The sequence below is a fragment of the Octodon degus genome, unplaced genomic scaffold, assembly GCF_000260255.1.
Source record: "Octodon degus isolate 3935 unplaced genomic scaffold, OctDeg1.0 scaffold00207, whole genome shotgun sequence".
Lineage (NCBI taxonomy): Eukaryota > Metazoa > Chordata > Mammalia > Rodentia > Octodontidae > Octodon > Octodon degus.
In genome coordinates this window covers 2,119,229-2,132,268 of record NW_004524783.1, presented here as the reverse complement: position 1 = coordinate 2,132,268, position 13,040 = coordinate 2,119,229, and the positions used below count along the sequence as shown (strand labels likewise).

Here is a 13,040-nt window from a genome sequence, read left to right as displayed (position 1 = left end):
AAAAAAGGAAGATGAAAACCATAAAGATATAAAGAAATATTGCAGAATTGATTTCATAAAATTTTAAAATGTGTGTGAGGTAAGGTATGTGATGCTCATTTTAAATGCTTCCTGATTGGCTAGCAACTTTTGAATGCATTTTCTTGCTGGAGGAATTTCCCACGAGTTGCATCTTCACACACTTGAAGCCGGAAGCCTGCTGCCCAGCCTCCTTTGCAGCTGCCTCTGTGGCCCCGGCCCCCTCGCCCCTCGGGCTCTGAAAGGAGCGACCTGAGCCGATGGTGTGACGCGGCCCACAGGCACCCCGCCGTGGCAGTCGGGAGGACGGCACTGGGGAGGAGGCAGGGAGGCTCCGGCAGGTGTGAGGCCGCGCATCTCGTGACTGCGAGGGCTCCCCGCGAGCTTTACCCCGGCTGTCTCCCCGTGGAAGTTTTATTCGTAGTCTGTCTTCTGTCATACATTTCTTCCCTTCTCAAGTAGAAATGGGTTGTGTCCTACCAAGATTCCTGTCATCCCCTGAAAGACAAATGACAAATGATAGGCTCACAGAGGAGAAGATAATTACTGTCCAGTAACAAAGGGTTGAAGTAACTAAAGGGTGAATAAAAGCAAATGATATAAAACAGGCAGTTTACTAAAAGAAGCAATACAAGTAAAAGCTACGTAACCTCCTCGGTAGCTAAAGAAACAGAATTTTAGCCATCAAATGTGTTCAGTCTAAAAATACAGTCAGACTTCACGGCTCGTAAGAATATAGGAAAATCCATAATCCTACACCATGTTGGTGGGAATAAGCTTGGAGCACTGTGACTTTATGTCTGATAAAAATAAGATGTGGATCTGCGGGACAGTTGAAGGAAACCTGTAAATAACACACCTGTAAATAACCTGTCGATAACACAGACACACCACTGTCCTGAAGAAGGTTCTTGATATACTAAATGAAATGAAAGTAGGCTCCCAATATAAAAGATTACTTAATATATGTGCATATGCTTTTATAAGGAAGCGAATATCATAAAAGATGCACATTATCAATAATGCCTGTACTGTGGAGGAGATAGTACATACAGGAAGGCAGTTGGGGAAACTTGGCTTTAGATATTTCTGGGCAGGTATACTAAGGCGCAATTGCTTTTGTAAGTCAGATGGCTGAAAAATGCCTGGTAGGGACCCTCGTCGCTGTCCCCCTTGGAGTTTCACTCAGCAGCAAGCTGTCTGTGGCAGAAAGGTCCTGTCTTCTCATTTTCCTGGCTTCCTGCTCTAACTTTTTGAGAAGTGGCCTTAATTTCGGTCAGTGAGGACCCTGGTCAGGCAGAGATTCTCAGTCGTAGCAAGCTCCCGTCCTCGGGTTTTAATTCTTCACACCTCCATACTCATTGTGGAGCAGACTTCCTATTCTTTTATTCTTTCAGTTTTCATTTACAAGGAAAGCCATTGATCACCATTTTACTACCAGTCACAGGGTAGGAGAAATTTACTAGGAGAAACAGCGGGGCCTATAAAATTTCCTTGTAGATTTCTCTGAAGTGTGTGCATCCATCCAACTTACTGTTCCAGGCTTCTGCTAGTGTATGAGGGCAAACAAATTCAGTTAGTTCACACTGCCCACATAGGAGCGTGAGATCCATTTAGGAGCTAGACAGGCTGGACTATTAGGCAGTACATGGACACTTTAGAGTAATCTGAGTCAATGACACTTTTTGTAGAACTTCAAGTGTAATCTGACAATGTTTTAAGGACTCTCTACCCTTCTTTGTCTAAGATTGACAAAAATAGAGAATCTTAATGTTTTTCACTCCAAATTCAGTTCAAATAATTTTCATACCAGGAGGAAATGACTATGTTTTGAAGCTGTTAGACAACTCTCTCAATTATCACACTGATCTGAGCATTGGGAACTAATCTTGTATGCAGTCACTTCTTGTGCATTTTACACATTGCTCTGATGATGACGTAAATTCAGATTTCAAATGTTCACTTCTGCATGTAGAAATACAGCTGATTCTTGTTAATTGACTAGTGTCCTCCTTACTAAAGTTGTTTAATTTCCTGTGTCAATACTCATGTCATCTCTACGTAAATGTGACTTTGCGTCTTCCATTCTGTATCTTGTGTCTTTGCTTTGCCTTCTCACATTACTTTGTAGCTCAATACTGTAGCATGGTGACAGCATATCTCCTTACCTTGCTTTCCAAAAATCATTATCTTCACGCTAAGTACCTTGTTAGTTTTTAGGGGTTTTTGGTAGACATCTTATTTGTGTTGAAGAAGTACCCTGAAGTCCCAATTATCTGAGCGTTTGTGTTATGACTGAATTTTGGGTTTTGTTCAGCGCTTTCCTTTTTGTTGCTGCTGCTACAATAATTGGTCATCTATTGAAATGATCATGTGGCTTTCTTTCTTCAGTATTTTGAATTAAATTTAGCAATGAATGCTGAAGCAATTTTCCATTCCTGGAGAGAGATTACTTACTCATAGTGTGTTATTCTTTTTATATATTGAGGATTTAAAAACTATATTCATGAGAAGCACTGGTTACATTTTCTTTTCTTGACATAATCTTTGTCTGATTTAGTGTGAGGCCGTTTCCCATCTCCTAACACTGGAAAAGCTCAATTATATTTTCTGGGTGAGCCTATATGGAGTTGGAGATATTTATTTTTGTAAAAGAATTTGTATATAAGTTTTTATATCTAAATTATTAACTCCCAATTATTCCTCATATTATCTGGTTCTTTCCATTGTGTGGATTCTGTAGTGCTGTGTTCACTCACTTTCAGTTAGCTTAGGGTTTTTACCGCTCACATATGGCAGTACATCTCCTGAGTCCATCCTTGGTGTTGTCATGCTGGCTTTCCTTCCTCCATCTCCCCTTCTCCTTCCCTTCCTTTCTTTTCATCTCCTTCTACCGCCTTTTTCCCTTCATCTTTTCTGCAGTTTCTGTATTTATCCTTTCTCTCTTACTCCAGCTGTGTTCTTCCTTTTTTTTTTTCTTAAGGAAGCACTGGTGCTTTCGTTTATTTTCCCTGTTGCATCTCCATTTCAATTTTGTCAGTCTCTGTTCTTATCTTTGTTATTTACTTCTTTCTGCTTGGTTTTGCAATGTGTGTGTGTGTGCTTGTGTTTAGGACATACAGTTCACTTAACACTGGGCCCCTGACGGCAGGTGAGATAGCTCAGCAGACCAGGTGCCTACTTAGGCAAGCGCAGGGACCAGGCACCACATGCTGCACCAGCCCTGCCCCCAGATGCGCTGAGCCGGCCACTGAGACGGGGCGTGGTGGTGCACATCTGTAATGCCAGCACTGGGGAGGCTGAAAAAGGAGGATCACTCCAAGTTCAAGTTGCGTAGTGAGACCCTATACCAGGTGCGTAACAAAACAAAACAGACCACCTTAAAGGTTTGATCTGGTCTTTTAAGGACAATCTGGGCATAAAGAAATACATAATGACTTAAAACCCTTTTGGCTACCTCCAGTGAAAGAGGCATCGTATTAATTAGAGAATGATGGAAGTTAGATGTAAGTGTGACACGGATGAAAGTAAACCCCCTATAGCAGCTGCTAATGCTGAGAATATCAGTTATGCTAAAATATTTTTAAAATCAGAAAAAGCAAACTAGTCCTTGTATGAAAAGGACCTGTGCTTTATCTTACCAGCCTTTTAAGCAGAGGGAAAGCCGTAGGAATTCTTCCTGCTGTCTGGATGTATTGTTTGGCCATATTAATTCAACAAAGAAAGATATTTTTGAAACATCTAATGTTTCTGAATAGATTTCTTCCAGAAGTGTTAGCAACTAATGTCTTAAGGGCTCTTTTGGGAGGCTGAGAAACCTGTGGCTAGAGTTGCGTCTCCCCACCTACTTAAAATCAGATTGCTAACAGAGCTTTCGTTTAGTTTCTAAAAATGATTCCCTTCTCACAGGGAATTTTTTTCTCTGGAAATAACATGCTAGGAGGCCTTTTAAAATCTAAAGTTGTACATTCAAATACAACTTTTAAAATATATTTTCTCAGATTACTCCTTACGAATTGTCCACCACACTCTCAGTCATTTTTATCTTTTCCTTACTTTGGAAGATGCATCTGATGCTATTTTTAACCCTTTGCCATTTCCACTAGATTTTCTAGATGATCAAAAATACATTTAGAGAGAGATGCTGAAGTGCAATTGAATGGAGTTCCCTGGAGCTGTTAAAAGCCATTGAAGTTGGAGAGAACTGTAGAATAATTCAAGGGGAAGTAATGTGGTCACCCTTCAGGACCGAGCAGGGATTGCCACCAGGACCCCTGAGAATGCCAAGGCCAAGAATGCACACGGCTTTTATAGAAGCACGTCTAGTATTTGCATATAGTGTGTACACACCCTTATGGAGTTTAAATATGTACAGGTATTACTAATAACACCTAGCACAGTGGAACTGACACCTAAATAGTTGATATAGTTCATTTTATGGGATAATTTGAAGGAAATGTTTATGTATATTCGGTAAAGAAATATTTAAAATAATTTTTTTAAATCTGCAGTTATTTAAATCCATGAACAAAGAACCTGCGTCTGTATGGCTTGATAGTAGTCTCTTTGTCACTGATGGCATGTAGTTCTTGAGAAGCACCATCCTGTCATGTAGTCACCAGAATAAAGTTCTGGGATTAGACAGGGGTCGTAGCATATAAATTGATGGCATACACTGACCGTGAAACACAAGGACTGCATCTTCTTCCTCTTCCTTTTCCTCTTCCTCTTCTTCTTCACTGGGAATTGAACTTGGGACCTTCCTCTTGCCAGCAGGTGCTCACGCTCCGAGCTGTATCCATAACCCAAGGACACAGGGGTAGTGGGTGTTCCGCTTCACAATGGAGTTTGCCCTTGGAGCGCTCACGTGCCTGGAGGTGCACCGCTCCCAGCGTCACCACTGCGTCAGTGTTTCTGAGACTCCTCGGAATTCTCTTCAGAGTCCACCAGCCACAGAAGAAATTGATCTTGTGCTTTTCGTTCTGCCTCATTTCTGCCCCCAAATAGCATCTCCGTGCTGAGCAGCTCATTTTATTTAGACATCTTGGCTCCTAATTTTTTTTAATATTCAGTAGAAACATCCTTGAAGCACAAGGTCAATGCTGTTTATGGCTTAGCTGTTTTAAATCTGAAGTAAATTCATATAGGAGATCCAAAAACTACGTCGGTCAGTGGCAGCATGCTGGAAAAGACATGTAATTCCCTCAGCAGATTATCTTGCAAGTGGGAACATGCATTTGGACATAAATCTTGTGTGGTAGTCAAGTGAGCCTCATTGTATTCTAATGTTGTAGAAAGAAATAACCAAGCAAAGGCCTGAGAGCCCTTGCAGGATCCTCCCTGCACATTATTGGGCCTCTTTCTGAGCTACCTACCTACCATTTCCACCTTTGGAATTAATATGTGAAAAGCAGCCCTGCTGCTGAGGTTGAATACTGGTAAAAATCAACAGCAGTGCATGGTGGGATCCGTCCAGGCTTAGTTGACTACTGTCACCGTAAATGACACTACTGTTTTTGAGATACCCATACAACCTGTAGCCTGAGGATCTGCCTGAGAGGTAGATGAGTTGTCTAACCTGTGTGAGGCCCTGAGTTTGATCCTGAGCGTGCACACACATGTACACACAATTTGGTTTCCTTTTTCTTTTGGTGGAACCAGGGATTGAATTCAGCCCCTTGTGCTTGCCAGGCAAGCGCTTGTTCTACTGAGCCATCTCCCTGGCCCTTAGTTTCTTTTTGATATAGACTTATCATTAACTAGCTCTTACATTACAAAAATAGAGAGGCGTGTGATTTGTTTTCATGAAAGGCTTTTAAGAAGGACCACGCACTACACACACTGGTGACTGCCACAAGGTGGAGGCAGGGAACTCAAGATTATTAAAGAATGACACTGTGAGCAGTCCTGAGGCTGCAGATCCTTGCAGCAGAGTAGAACAGCACATAGAGGTGCAGCCAGGTTAGGAGCAGGCACCGCGTTCAGAAGGTCGCACGGTGTGCTAGCCCCTCACTTGAGGGAATAGTTCAAGAGTTCATTGTCTTAACTCTAGGGGTTTGAAATCACTGTTTATATTAGGAGTATTTTATTTTAAGAAAAAAAAGAGTGGGTGTTGTTAGATTTCAAAGCTGTAGCACAACCCATCCACCCCTGCTGTTGTGGTTTAGCTCAGCCTCCCTACAAGAAGGCACCTGATAATATCTCAGGTAGGTCCCACGTTTCACCTTCCCTAGGAGGATTTAGCTTTGCTGTATGTCGCAGGAAGGAGTCAGCTTTCCTTGGTTCAGTGAAGTTTTCTTCCACATAGATCACAGATTTTGTAAGAATGTCCTCTGAACGAAGTCCTGGGATTCACAGCTCTGCAGACTTACTGAGACCCGCTCGGGCTCTGACAAGAAGAGCCCTGAAGGCCATGGACTCGCCACCAAGGCCTCCGTGAGTGGCGACAGCCTGAGTTAAACGATTTGCGTGGGACTGGATGTTACCTCTCCAGAAAAAGAAACTGAGTCAGGTCATGCTTCCTTTTCGGTGTTAAGCTTTATTTTACTCATGTATTAATTGAAAGTGTACTTTCTATAGGTGACTATAGGAATCCGATTTCCTCTTATGATGCGCATACATTTTTAAAAAATGTTGTATATCCAAGGTCTTTCCTTGGATAGGCGTGTTTGAAACAAATAATGGAAGGTATGCAATTTTGTATCTGGGAAACTTTTAACTGAAAAAAGAATCTTAAATCAGTTCAGTTTTGTTCTGGATGTTTTGATATAAAGTGTTGATCTAGTAACGGCCAGCGAAGTCTGTTTTTAATTGCTTCCATTCTTCATCCTAATTAGCTTTTATAAATACTCAGATGATTTTGTTTACTCACTTAGTTGCAATGTCAGGTCTTATTTTGTATAGATTAACCACTGGGCGGGGGGCAGGGGAGCGCAGCAGGAAACCAGTTCCTGTGCCCAGGCCTTGCGTGGACAGTTCTTTCTCACCCAGAAGGCTTCCATTTCTACCGTGGCCCGTAGAATTTGTTGCATGAAATATTTGTTAATGAGGACTCCATAAAATTCCCATGCTATAGAGCCCAGCAGCTGTACTAAGCGTACAGCTTAATGGACACAGAATATATTTTCATTAGTTTTAATAGGACCACTAATTTTATCATATGAAAAGTAAGTGTTGGTTTGGGCTAAATTTCTTTTGGGATCAAGCAGAAGGAACATAGAGTCGTTTTATTCCTTGGTGATTTCTGCAGTTACTTTTTTTGTACTTTTTAGGAAGGGGTGTGCAGGGTGTACAGGGTCTCACTGCGTAGATCGGACTTGTAGTGATCCTCCTGTGTACAGCCTCCCAAGAGCTGGGATTACAGGTGTGCGCCACCATGCCCAGTCTCCATCGCCCTCTCAGTGTGCCCCAGGGCATGGCCGGCAGGGCAGGCAGGGTGATCGAACTCCCCCTGTCTGCCTAAGCAGGTGCTTTAATCCGCTGAGCTATTTGACCGGCCCCCTCTGCAGTCACTCTGGACAGCAGGACTTGGGCACTAGAGTGGCGTGTGAAATCACAAGACTGAGCCAGGATGTCTGCAACGCAGTTTTCACTACTTCCAGCTGGCTCTTGCATGTGCTCTGTAACACAACTGCCCCGTGTTATTAAAAATCTCCATGTTATACCCGTTGGGCTTCCTGACCCCACGCCCCAGACTAGCATTACACTGAGTCACCTAGCCTCACTTTGTCTCTTGCAAGTCTTAGCTGCCTTTCGTGTTCTTTAACACACATTGAATTGAGAGATTCCTCCCCTTAAAGCCCTTCTCTGCTTCTCTCCTGGTTGTAGCAGTCTTTGCCAAACTGTATCCCATTACCTTATAAACACTGCTCAAAATCAGAATCATCCTTTGTCCCCTTGGACAAACATACTCAAAGTGGAACATGTTTCTCTTTTATACCTGATATTTGAAGTAGTCAATACAACAGTGACCTTTTGGTGCGTTATGATAGTATGCAATATTTCTTAATTTATTTGAGTCAAAGTGATTTTTGGTTTGGTTTTTTGTAATTGAAGTATCTCCTTGGATTACTCTCCTCTGACACACAATTTGGGAAATGATGGGCTATAAAAGAAGCTGTAATTATTTCATGTGTAATAAAAGAACGCTGCTGAATTTTGAAGCTGCTCTTCTACCGTCCCCTCCTTCCCACAAGGGATGTTATTCATAAAAACCACCACGCCCTTCTCCTGGGTGCTAACAAGCTGACAGGCCCCAGGGTGTTTCCATCTCCCCTGGTTGCCCCTCTGGTCTGCCAGTCCCTAGATGACATTTCTCCATCCCTTAAGACACAGCTCGAGAGAACTTTGGCTCTAGAATTCTCTAATGATCATAGATAGTGCTGAACAGAGAGCTACAATTTATAGGGCTTCCTATGCGTGTAAGACATTCACAAACCAACTGTGAAGGCTCTCTTGTGTCCTGCTGGCCATGCCAAGTGCTTATTCCATAGTTTGGTCGTTGTCTACTTCTGTGATCCTCTTCCTGACTGTAACCACAACTCGTTAATATTTTGATCCCTGGTACATATTGAGGTGGATTGCTTAGAGTGGCAGACCAGTGTGTAGTGGCCGAATTCAGTGCCTCTGAAAGTGTGTGCTCTGACCTTTTAGGCTGGAGTTTTGTATTTTGTTTGTTTGTTTGTTTGTTTGTTTTTTTCATTGTCTTGTAATAGGACAGCAAGGTAGAAAATTTCAGATACTTTCATTGTTTAATCCTGAATGTGTCATCTCACTTCACTTGGCCTCAGTTTGCTTATCTATAAAATAATGATAGAAGCAATCTCTGGGGACATTTTCTTATTTTCAAATTGTGTCCCAAGCCATATTTGCAGATGTTTTTGAAACTATCAAGTTGGTTTCGAAATGAGCTTAGGAAGACATAGAGTTTTATTTCTCACTTTTGTGTTGTCCAATTTAATTGATCTAAAATCTTTGCTTGAACCCAAGTTTTAACCTTAAATTATAGTAGGATATCAAAGCCAAGGCTTTCATCATCCTTTGTCATTCCAGAGGCAGAAAATGTGGTTATATCTTTAGAAAAAAAATCTACAGAGGTTTTTGGCTTTGTTACTTTTAAGATTTCACTCCAGCTTTTTGTAACAGTAATTTCTAGTTTTTAATGCTTATCTCAGACAGAATTGTCAAAAATATTTCTTATTAGAAAGAGAAGATTCCTGCTCAGCTACGAGTTTGGTCTCCCGTGACCTGCTCTCTACATATCTGTTCTCTTTGTTGAGAAGGCTCCTTGCTTTGGCTTGAGTTTTGCAAAACTAGGACCGTGGGTTACCATGCTGCAGGCACTGCCGGCCTTGAAAGAGTAGCCAAAGGAAAGCACATTGTTGCACCCTGTAACAAAATGAACAGTCTTAGAAGCATGTTCATGAACTGCTTTCAGAGAAAAATAGTCTACCTCGGCGAGGCGATCGTGGCTACAGTGGAAACTGGTTGTCAGTAAGTATACTTGTTGGGAAGCTCTTGACCAGACAGGTCACATTTGCCATTTTATATTGTTGTCTTGCAAAGCCCAAATGAAGTATGTTTATCCACATTTGTCAGCTCAAATGTTCAGTTCTTTTAGGCAAAGCCAGAAATACAAAAATGCCCTTTTCTGTGTTGGCCAAACCATCATTATCATCATTATCCTCAAGAGAAATAGGTGCGATTGATACCCACTTTCCTATAAGGAAAAACTGGCTGCAAAATAATCATCTTTGAAAACTAGAAATGTAGAATACCAGCCCCATCAGCCTGTCCTTGCCTTACTGCCGTGACAGTTCTCCGGCTCTGTGGCTGCCCTTTAAGGCAGGTGAGGCACGGGTGGGCTGGTTGGTGCTGGCATTTCAGATCTGATTTCTTTTTTCTGTTTTCTTTTAAACGCATTTGGTTGTCTGATGCATTACAGGGTCTTACTGTGCAGCTTGCACTGGTGGTGATTCTACTGTTTTCAGCTGGGCTTACCGGGATGCATCGCTACACCCCAGACTCAGGCTGGCTCCCTGGGGGCGGGGCTGAGGGGGCATGTGGGGCCGGGGATCGAACCCCCGTTCTTGCCTCAGCTTTAGTCCGCTGAGCTGTCGCACCGGCCCATGGATCTCTGATTTCCACAGTGGATTATTTTCTAGCGAGGTGATATTTTTAGGAAAGTGTCTCATCAGTACTATGATGTTGTTTTTGAAGTAAAGAAGTAGTTACAAAACATTTGGGATAGAGAAGATACTGAATATGTCAACATAGCTCTTTAAAAGTGTTGTCTTTAATTCTCCCTTGTTTCCCAGTGAACTTATACGTTTGTTTGGGAAGAATTTAATGAACTCTTTGATCAAAGTCAGAATGAGTTTTTCAGGACAGTAGTGCATCTTCAGTAGTGTCCCTCGGTCAACCACTACTAAAAAGACTACCTGTAGGGAAGATATCAAAGTATAGTGGCAACTGCTAAATGTTTAGGTTTTTTGAAGTCTGGTTATTACCCTAACCTTTTTTCTTTTAAGCATCATCCAAGAAGGGCAAGAGCAGGAAGAGCTGTTTTGTTTTGTTTTGTTTTGTTTTGTTTTGTTTTAGCCTGGAACATTGAGCATGCTGATCTGCCTGGGCCTCTGGCTGGCATGCAGCACCTTGGCTCTGCTGCTCACCTGGTCCTTTGCCTTCTGCTCACCGCCTCCTCAGGTGGCTTTCCCGAGGTAGCCAAGGAAGGCTGAGGGGACACACATCACTGTACACCCTTCACACTGCCAGGTTCTAGTCGATTGCCACATTTATATAGAAACTTCCAATGCATACAAAGAAAGAGGAAACCAAATTAAATTAATCTTCTCTGAGGATAAATAAAGCATGCTTGCATGCTTTGCTGCTGAGCTTACAGGTTAGAAATCAGAGATCTGTGCTTGGCCTTCAGTGCTGCTAGTGTTCAGATTTCTGAGTGAGTCTTCAGCTCAGTACAGAGCAGAGATAGAGTACAGAATTCTGTCTACATACGAAAGGAAGCATTAGTTGTGTTTGATGGGCTTCTTCAAGATGGCACATGGGTGTCAGCACTGGAAAGTCGTGGCCGTCCTGGCTCGAGAAGAGCGGGCCCCAAGTCTTTCATTGAGCATATTGCTGTTAAAGAACAGAAATGAATGTGGAAACCACGTAGTTTCAGCAGGTACAAGCAGTGATGAGTTTTTGCTCCTCATTTTTCTGAGGATGCAGCACTGTAAACTACATCTGTCTACCAATCCTCTTGCAGAAGAGGAATTATTTGAAAATTGTAGGGTTTTGTTTTCATCAGTCTTCCTGAAAGCCAAGGATAAAACAACAGCATGACAACAACACCTTTTTTAGTTGAACTCGATACAAGTAGAATCTTGGAGGCAGCAGGGCCTGCAAACGAGACTACATCTGCACTCTGAGCTCTGTTTGCTCCACTGTCTCTGGGACGGCAGGCCTGAGTGTAAGGGCACATACCTTTGTTGAGTAGACCGACCGGAGCCCTAAGACCAGAGCCCCAGGACAACGCCGAGCTCCAGGTATGCATGTGCACATGCAGCTTTGGAGAGCAGGGTGACGAGCAAGACCAGCAACACGGAAGTGTCTGGTGCAGCAGTGAGGAGCCAGCAGTTGGACTCTGGGGAGCTCCAGTCCCAGCCCCCCGTCCAGAGGCCAAGGTGTGCTCCATATACAGCACATTTCTGGGATTAAATATGGATGCCCTCACAGAACCGTAAATCCCAGAGTTGTTTTACTACTTTCCTTTTGCCTTATTTGCCTGATCGGCTATCCCTTCCCTATCTGGTTGAATGCCACCTTGTTTTGTTCTCTATTCTGGAGTTATTTTTGCATTTATATTTCTTTTTTATTCCTCTTTTTCTCTGGTCTCCTTTTCCTTCTTTTTCATTCTCTTTCTCTCTTCCTTCTTTTTTCAGTGTTTAAATTTCTTACCTTTTCGTTTTAGTCTCTTCTACAGATCCTCTTTCTCTCTTTCCTCAACTCCTTCAATTTAAACTTGCAAGTGAGTGAGCATTGTTTCTTCCCTTTCTGACTGCTCCTTTATATCTTGCTTCATTCTTTTCCTCATATATCCTCCAGTTGTCCAGAACTTGGGTGATTGTTCTTAATCTCCAGCCTTGACTGTACTATATTTGACTTCACTCGTCACGTTAGCCTACCTCCTATACATCCGAGTCCCCTTTCCCCCATAAAAGGGTAAAATGACCCTACTACGGGGAAAACCACTGCATACAAGTGCACAGCATATGTTTGATTTTGTTATATAATTTTAGAATTTGCTTGTTTGGTCAGAGGTATCAGGTTAAAAGTTACCGTAGCTTATCAACATTTAAGCTGTTCTTGAAACTATTGTCATTACTAACTGGCTAATCCTTTAGCCAGGATGACATTCACATTATGACCAGTTCTTCTCCCCTTTGTGATAACGCCATGACTGTGTGAAGTCATGATGATCGCCACATCCCACTACAAAGGGTGAGGAGCTGAGCCACAAGGTCATCTTGGGTGCTTTGCAAATTGGGAGGGCAAGATCCTGGGAGAGCTAAAAGAAATTGCCTACATGTAGAAGGCGGCACTGAAGCCCAGAATCTTCTAGGGAAACCTCAATATTAGTGATAAAGCTATATATCATAATAAAACTATGAAAGTATCAACAAAGAAGCAAAATAAAAAAATAGAAAATGAAAAAAAAAAAGAAAATTATACAATGCAGAAGAAAACCACAGACCCCCAGACCCGTATCCTACTCTGAACAAGCTTAGAACTCAAGGAAGTAGATGAAATTGGAAAGCAAACAGTGAACTTTCTGAAATGGTAGCAGCAGAAGTGAAAACATCAAGTGGAAAAGACAATGAGGAAAATAATCTTTCAGGTGGAGAAGGAAATGATGCATCAAGAAAAAGACAGTAGAGGGCCAACAAGATAGCTCAGCAGACTAAGCGCCCACTGAGACCAAGTGTGGTGGCGCATGCCTGTAATCCCAGCTCTGGGGAGGC

General features: G+C 42.4%; 1 protein-coding gene across 1 annotated transcript in view; it reads left to right on the top strand.

Moving 5' to 3' along the window:
- Fbxl7 (F-box and leucine rich repeat protein 7) overlaps positions 1–13,040 on the top strand; it is a 442,277-nt gene that overhangs the window by 180,557 nt on the left and 248,680 nt on the right. The gene's annotated exons all lie outside the window — the stretch shown is intronic.